This window comes from Leptonychotes weddellii, chromosome 1 (assembly GCF_054177405.1).
Source record: "Leptonychotes weddellii isolate Sample4059 chromosome 1, ASM5417740v2, whole genome shotgun sequence".
NCBI lineage: Eukaryota > Metazoa > Chordata > Mammalia > Carnivora > Phocidae > Leptonychotes > Leptonychotes weddellii.
Genome location: NC_138369.1, coordinates 171,742,806 through 171,751,403, shown reverse-complemented (window position 1 = coordinate 171,751,403; position 8,598 = coordinate 171,742,806).

Here is an 8,598-nt window from a genome sequence, read left to right as displayed (position 1 = left end):
CACCCCCCATCACTCCAGCAACCCTCAGTTTGTTTCCTGCGATTACGAATTCCTCCTATCAGTGAGATCATATGATACATGTCTTTCTCTGATTGACTTATTTCGCTCAGCATAACACCCTCCAGTTCCATCCACGTCACACCCCCTCACTTTTAATATGCATGTGTCCTTAGGTCTGAAATGAGTCTATTGCAGGCAGCAGATAGATGGGTCTTGCTTTCTTATCCATTCCTTCACCCTATCTCTTTTGATTGGTCCATTTTTTCCATTCACATTCAAAGTAATTGATAGGTATGTATTTATTGCCATTTTGTTACTTGTTTTATGGTTGTTTTGTGGTTCTCTGTTCTTTTTTTCTCTTGCTCTCTTCTCTCATGGTTTGCTGGCTTTCTTTTGCGATATACTTGGATTCCTTGCTCTTTATTTTTTTCATATCTATTACTGGTTTTTGATTTGTGGTTACCATTAAGTTTATATGTAACATCTTCTGCATATAGCAATCTATATTAAGATGATGGTCCCTTAAATTTGAACCCATTCTTACTTCTCATCAGTACCTCCAGCAAGGAAGCCTTATGTTTATATATTTTATGTTTATTCCCCCTTCTGTTGGACCCAGGGGCTGGCATTAAAACTGCTTCATTCACTGGATGAAATGGGTGGGATAGAATTGTAGTTACCTTAGTTAACTGAGGATTTTTTTCTGTAGTAATAGTGATTGAAATGTGGCAACATCAGCTCTGAATTGATCATATTTCTTTTTAACTTCAAATTGCAGAGAGCTGAGTAGCTGCAACCTGCAAATTGTGTAAGCTACATGATGTAGCAAAAATTAAATTATGTATTTTAATATTTTGATGACCTGGAAATTTCATATATTAATCATATAAAGTGTTTTTTTGGTTGTATCTAAATTATTTTAATCAGCAACAAATCTTATTTTGAATGTAATGCTTCATGATTAAGATTATAGACTTTCACATAGTAATAGAAGTAATCAGTGAGTAAATTAGCAACAGTAATTTATAGCTTTCTAAGTTTTCTTTATATATAGTATAATATTTTACTCTATGGTTAGATGAAACACTACATTGTCATTGTTATGAGAATAATGAAGATGATTATCAGGCTATTTAAGTGAAAAAACATTATTCACAATATTTCAGGCATTTGGGATAAAGAAGTTTAAGAATGTAAAAGTGCATCTATGGAGCACCTGGGTGGTTCAGTCAGTTAAGCATCTACCTTTGGCTCGAGTCATGATCCCAGAGTCCAGGGATAGAGCCCTGCAGCAGGGCTCCCTGCTCAGAGGGGAGTCTGCTTCTCCCTCCGACCCCCAACTCATGCTTTTGTTCTCTCTCTCTGAAATAAATAAATATTAAAAAAAAAGAATGTAAAAAGGTACACTATGTATCTAAAAGAATGTAATATCTAAATAAATGGCACTGTATCAACTATATTATATATAGAGATGCCAGTTGATTAAAAGAAATCACTTTTTCTTGTAATAACTCTTTTTGTGATTAGCAAATAGAAAACACTTTCTACTCCCATAGAAACACAATTTTTAAATAAATTTATAATTTTGAATATGTCTTTCACAAAGTAGTAAACATTTTCATACATCACAATAATTATATCATTTATATTTTTCAGACTTAAGGTATTTCTGATTTGTTGTTGGCACTGTATTATTAAGCCTTGTATGAAACATTACTGTAGCAAAGCCCTGATAATACAAATTAAAGCACTTAATAGAATTATTTCAGTAAGTATTTATTGAGTGTATAAAACTCATTTTTTATCGTGTATATAAGGCATTTCACTAGGCTCTTTGGGGATTACAAACATATTTAACACAGATTATCACTGTTTAGAATCCTACACTCACATAAAGGTGACAAGTTCTCTCTGTGGTGGAATTTAATGCCACAGTCATGACTCTAAATATGAGTTATGGATTATGAATTTCAAATAAATAGTTTCTTAATCTGGGTTTTCCCCAAAGCAGAGCTCAAGGCAAAGAATTTTATGTGAGTAGTGCATTTGGAATGATAATGATGTGATGATGCCAGAGAACAGAAATGAGAGACATCATAGTAAAACAGGGAAGGGGAAAGAGTCATGCAAAGATGATTCATCATGAGCCACCCCTACACACCAGAAGATTCTCCCATCCATGAAGTGGCTACCTTAATGAGCTAATACCACAGCTACAGGGGCAATTGCACTAATTAATAGTATGTCTAAAAAATGTTTTTTTTTTTAAAGCAATGGAAAACTTTATTTTTAACAAGTGAAGCAAAAATACACCATCATATCCATAGATAAAGAGATTTAAAAGTTAATTTAAATACAGATACAGGTATGAATGTACAGGGATTATAGACTAAAGAAGAAAGTTATTGGTTCTTTAATAAAACAAATATTTATTGGATATCCACTATGTATCTATACAATCTCAGAATTCTAAAAATCTAAGAAATCTCTTCCTTAGCTAATATATTATTTATTTATATATTAATAGGAATTTTATTTTATTTGTTACTCTATCAATAATTATTAAAGCAGTGGCATCAACACTGTGACTCTTACATTTAAAAGATTCTTGAATTTAACCTTACAATTGGCAGATTTTCTGGGGCACATCTGGAAATATCAATTTTCTTTTATTAAGCATTTATCTTTTCAGTGATATCTGTTATGCTATGATTCATTTCTGACAAGCAATGCTCTTGGGTAAAACAAGTTTGCTTTTCATATCACCCTGAAAATCCCACAGAGGAAGGTTTGACAGGTTATATACTATGTTCTTGGTGGTTTATTTTGTATTATTTAATGTAGTTTTTACATTTTAACAATCCCTATTTTAAAAAGACAACTTCCTTAAAGATATCATAAAATATATTTTTAACATTAAAAGTTCAGGGCTACATACATTTAAGTTTTTTATGACCTTATAGTGCCACATGTTTTTAGGGTATTTGATTAAAAGAATGAAATATAAACTTTCATTGTTTCACAATTAGTAAAAAATTTCACTTTCTATGTTGCTTACATCAATATAAATATAAAGTCCCTGTATTTAAAAGAAGAAAAATAATATGTATTTTGGAAAAATTTCTCCTAGGTTTTTTTTCAAATGAAGAAAATGATTTATTTAATTTTAAATTGTTTTGATAATCTTCCAAAAGTAGTTCCTACATATTTGATTAGTAACATTTCAATCAGTTTTGTTGATTTTTTTATTTCAGTATTAGAGAGTTTATTATCAAAATTATAAATAATAAATACCATTTGTTATCATTTTCTATCTGCAGCTTAGATGCTCTACAGATTGTCCAATGTGTGACTTTATAAAAAATATTCAAATTCTATAAACATCTCAGTTTCTTTATTTGCAATGTGGTGATAATAATTGTTTTTATGTCAAAATTATGGGAAATAATGTATATAATTTGTCAGAATACCCTCTAAGAATTTTGCAGTGAAGAATAACTACCATGTTTATATGTTGGAGATAGCACTTTGCCTCATACTTTACTTTCATTATCACTACCTAAAACTCAAGTGCTTTTTACTTTAAACTGGTTTAAAAGAGCAAATAATTTTTCCCTTTCTAACTTTGTATACCTTCACTTTTTAAAAAATATATATAATCTTTACTCAAAAGCAGTGTCTCACTTTAAATGTCTTTTAAAGATAAAACATCACAGTGTACTGAATCAGTGGTGCTAAATTCTATGCAAGCTTTTTGGGTTGTCTATTTGATGAAAAGATTTTTGGCTTCCATGTCTCTCTCAAACTTAATGCCGAAAACCCTCTGGACCGTTTGATTTCAGCTTTATTTTTTACTTCCCGACTAAGTTCTTCACATCTCTGGTTCCTGTTTGTGTGAAATATATCTCTTGACTTTTACCTATAATTATGCCACCTAACAGATTGGTCTTTCTGAATTACTATACGTCTGTTAACAAATTGCATCTCCTGATCTGCCATCTTGTACAAACATATCATCCTACTTCAAGGATCTTTAGCATAATAAATTTCTTATTTTGAATTACTCAATAACCCAAATATATTCCAATATGGAAGTCAAAATTGAAGGAATAATGTGTATATATGGCTAGGAAGATAGGAAGGAAAAAGGGGAAAGAGCTACAGAAAAAGAGGAGACATCATAGCTAGCTATTCTCCAAGTGCTTCTTATAAAAATTAGCAACAAATTTGACCAACTGGAACATGCCAGAATGTAAGACTACTTTAATTTAGGGAAAACTCTTTGAATTATAGCTAAATTACCTAAAGATTTAAAAATAAAAGTAAGTTTGCTTTTGAGAAAATCTATCATTATTATTTTCTAAATAAATAAATACATTGTCTAAAGTTTTATGGTTCAAATTAGAGAAATTCTTCATGATACTGACTGCATGAAGACATATGTTGTAATTATTTATGTAAATTTCAAGATGAAAAAATCATTTTCCAACTAAGTTGAACACCTAACAAACTGCCTTATGCTGTTTCTTGAGAAAGCTCAGAATGGAAAGATATATCTACATAGGAGTTGCAAAATTGCAATTCTATTTGATAACTCTAAGTCATAGTTTCTTTATTTAACATTTATAGATTCTGCAAAGAAATAAAATAATTTTCATTTTTATTACTGTACTTAAGCATAAATCTTCAGTAATAAAAGCTTGTAAATGTTTAAGAGAACACTCTCTGGTCCAGTGTCACTGTTCTTAATTTTCTATAAGTCTTGCTGAAGTTCTTTTAAAGAACTTGCTAAAGAAAAGTGGGTTTTCCCCCTCTAATATTTCCAAGTATTTGATACTGAAAAATATTAAATTTCCTCCATTGAAGTGTTTTTTCTATGTTAAATCTTTTAATTATGTAATGTGCGATACTGTATTTTAAAATAGTGTCAACTGGAATAAAAGATTCACTCTTTCACTCTTAAACCCCTTAAATTTGAAAGTGCTCTTAAATTATTAAAGGTTGCTCCTAAATAAATACATGAACTTATTGTTATTTTTGTTATTGATGGTATTTGAAGAAGTCTGTTATGTTTCATTTGACATGAAATAAAAATTATTTGTAAAGCAAGCAAAATAGAATGATAACATACATTATTAATAGTAACTATTGTATCAGTTTTAAATGACAGTTTTAACTTAAAACCATCAAATGAGAATTTTAACTACATAGTTTTCTCATATATATATGTAAATGTCTTATTTATAATTGTAAAAAATGTTTAAAAAATATCTACAAATAAGACTTCCATATTGGGTCATGACTGAATAGTTCTTATAAAAATAAACTTTCTGCTGAAAACAACAATAAAAGCTAGAAAATATACAAAATACTCTTAAAGAATACAAGAAATTTTTTAAAAAGACAAAATGTGAGGGGTCAACAGAAAAGGGAAGTACACTGATTTAAGGATAAAAGCACTGTTTTTTCTTTTTTTTCTCAAAAGAAATTTACAAATTTCCAGCAAGAAAAATAGAGTCCAAGAAGAAAAATACTGTTTTGAGCTTTCACTAGTCTCATCTGATACTGTAGGCAGGTTGAAGCTAAGAGTTAGCAAGGCAGCTGGGTCTTAAAGAGAAGAAAACCCTGGTCAGCCAAGAATTCCCCATGCATACAGTCTACCTGAGTCATTTGTCAACTTCTAAGCTGGGCATGTATGAAGAAGAAAACAATAACTGGAATGCAAAAGAACTAAGCAGAGACTTTAATAGTCTGGTTCTGAGGAGCAGAAATTAAAGTATAGGACATGCATAGTAAAGTGATAAGGGCTTTTTAGAAGCACCAACAAGGTCTAAACTTTAATAATAAAGGCTAGGTTCTAGAAGTGAAAACTATATCCATGGACTAAGATGAAATCAAAAATAAACTAGACACAAATGAATCAAAGGTATTGTCTTAAATCTAAATAATAGAAGAAAAGCAAACCATTCTAAGGTTTCAACCAAAGACTGATTTTTTTTAATAAAATTGAAGAGATTTCAATAAAAAAATTCCAGACATGCCAAAAAGCCCCACAAAATCTCCTCACCAGGTTCAAAGTACTAAAATTGAAAGAGGAAAAGAAAAAAAAAAAGAATGTAGGAATTGATAAACACATCAAGCAATAGCTTTCAATCTTTTCTCTCTCCATATTCCAAACTGGATACCTTCTAGTTCTTTCTCTTCCAGGTTCAAGCATGAGAGAAAAAAGACTTTAAAATGTATTTTAAAAACTTATAATGAACATATGGGAACTTGTAAAAAGGTCTAATGGTAATTTAATTAGAGAAAGCTAAAATAAGAGGAGCAATTTTTGCTGAATTATAGATTATTATTTTTCAAAGTAGATGAAAGACTAAAACCAATGAATTTAAAAAATGTGTGAATTGGAAGTAGGATAATTACAAAGAAAAGAAAGCCTCAGAATAGCACAGTAAAACTTCTGAATGCCAATTAAGAGGAAAATCTAAAATCTTAATGTGGCCAGTTAAGAAAGACACATTATCTTCAAGGAGGAAAAAGAGAACTGACAGATGATCTTTCAACTTAGAATAGAGAAGTCAGGAGACAAAGAAATGACATTTTAAAGTTTGGAGGGGAAAAAAAAACAAATCTAAAATTCTGTAACATAAAAAAATCATCCTTTAAAAATTAAGATGAAGTAGATGTTCCTAGACAACAAAAATATAAAAGCTCCTGAGTTTGTATTAAATAAAAGTATTGCATCAATATTGAATTTTCTGATTTTGAACACTGTGCTTTAACTGTATTATGGTGACATGGGGAATTAATTTATTTCTTAGAAAATACACATTGAATTATTAAGGAGTTAAGGATATGATATAGGCAACCTACTCTCAAAATGTTCAAGATATTTTAAAAAGGGACAGAAAACCTGAAAGTCATGTAATGGATACTATTAATGTCCTAACAAATATGTTATACACTATACAGTTCCAGTTTCTGCCTAAGTCTTCCTGAATCTTTGCCTCCAATAGAGTTTTCTAGCTACAGGACTGTAGCAGCTTCCATGGGGAAGGTTGAAGAAAGGTAATGTCCCAGATGTGACCCACAATAAATGAGGAATGAGATATGATGGACAAATTCCCTCTGCTAGTTTCTATTGCTCTGTAACACTTTACCACAAATTTAGTTGTTTAAAATAAAATAAGTTTATTATTTTACAGTTCTGTAGGTCATAAGTGCACCATGCACCTTGCTAGACTAACGTTGCTTCTGGAGGTCCTGTGGCACAATCCATTTCCTTGCCTTTTCCAGATTCTAGGCCTGCCTGCATATCTTAATTTGTGTCCCTTTTCATTCTTCATGGCCAGCAATGACCGGTTGACACATTCTCAAGATGTTGCCTTTGATTCTAACGCTTCTGCCTCCCACATACCTATTTCAGCACCCCTGAGATTTCTTAGGGGCACCTGGATAGTCTAATCTCTAAGGTCAATTGATCTATAACCTTAATTCTATTTAACTTTAATTCTCCCTTGTCACAAATCCTAAAATAGTTGCATATTCTGGGAATTGGAACATGGACACTTGGAGGGAATATTCTTTTGCCTATTCCATAATCCAATGTATTTGGCCCAAAATGTGAAATATTGAAGTGTGTTCTCAATCCCCAGTGAATTCATTCCTACTTTCCCACATCAGATATCCATTTACTTACACAGGCTTTTGTAACTTTACTTGCTCCCTCTCTTACTCTACCATTTCTTTATAAGCCTTCCTTGGGATCACTTTCCAAATAACTGCTTGATATCATCTCAGGTCCTGCTCTAGTTGGAAATCAAATTTGATAAGGTGCTTTAAAAATGGAATACTATAATATCCAATTAACTTATTAAAATGTGCTTAACATTGTTATAAAAATGATATCAGTTAAAACCACAATGACATAATGCAATATACTGACCTGAGTGGATTATAACACATATACACAGACTTTCACACTCATATACCCTGAGGACAACAATAAAAAGGAACTCTCATGGTAGGAATATATATTCAATATCCATTTGGAAAACGTCTGGGTAATAATTTATTAATATGTCAGAAATTATACTCCTTCATGTATATTCTTAGGTAATAAACACTAACCTACTAAGGACTAAGGAGTATGATGTAAATAATCCAAAATGGTTCAGAAAAAAATAATATGTATATTTAAAAAATAAGCAGAAGGCTTTACCACATATGTAACAGTTGGTGTTATTAACCCACTCACACCCTCTAGCTTATTCTGGAAGTCATGTAAGCGTATATGTGTAGCTAAAGCATATGTTTATAGTAGATTTGTTCATAATATACCAAACTGGAAGCAATTGCAATATCCATCAAAAGTAAGATGCAAATTATTATCTACTTATAAATTAAAATAAAGTAACAATGAGAATATACAAATTAAAATTAACATACCAACTAATATTTCCATTGCATCACGTTTTTCATGTTACTATCGTAATTAGAAATATCCAGACTCCACATCTGCTTGTGTCAGACCTAAAGATATTTGCATGATATTCTGACCACTTGTGCTCTGAATTAGCCTTAACTCTCTCCCTAGTT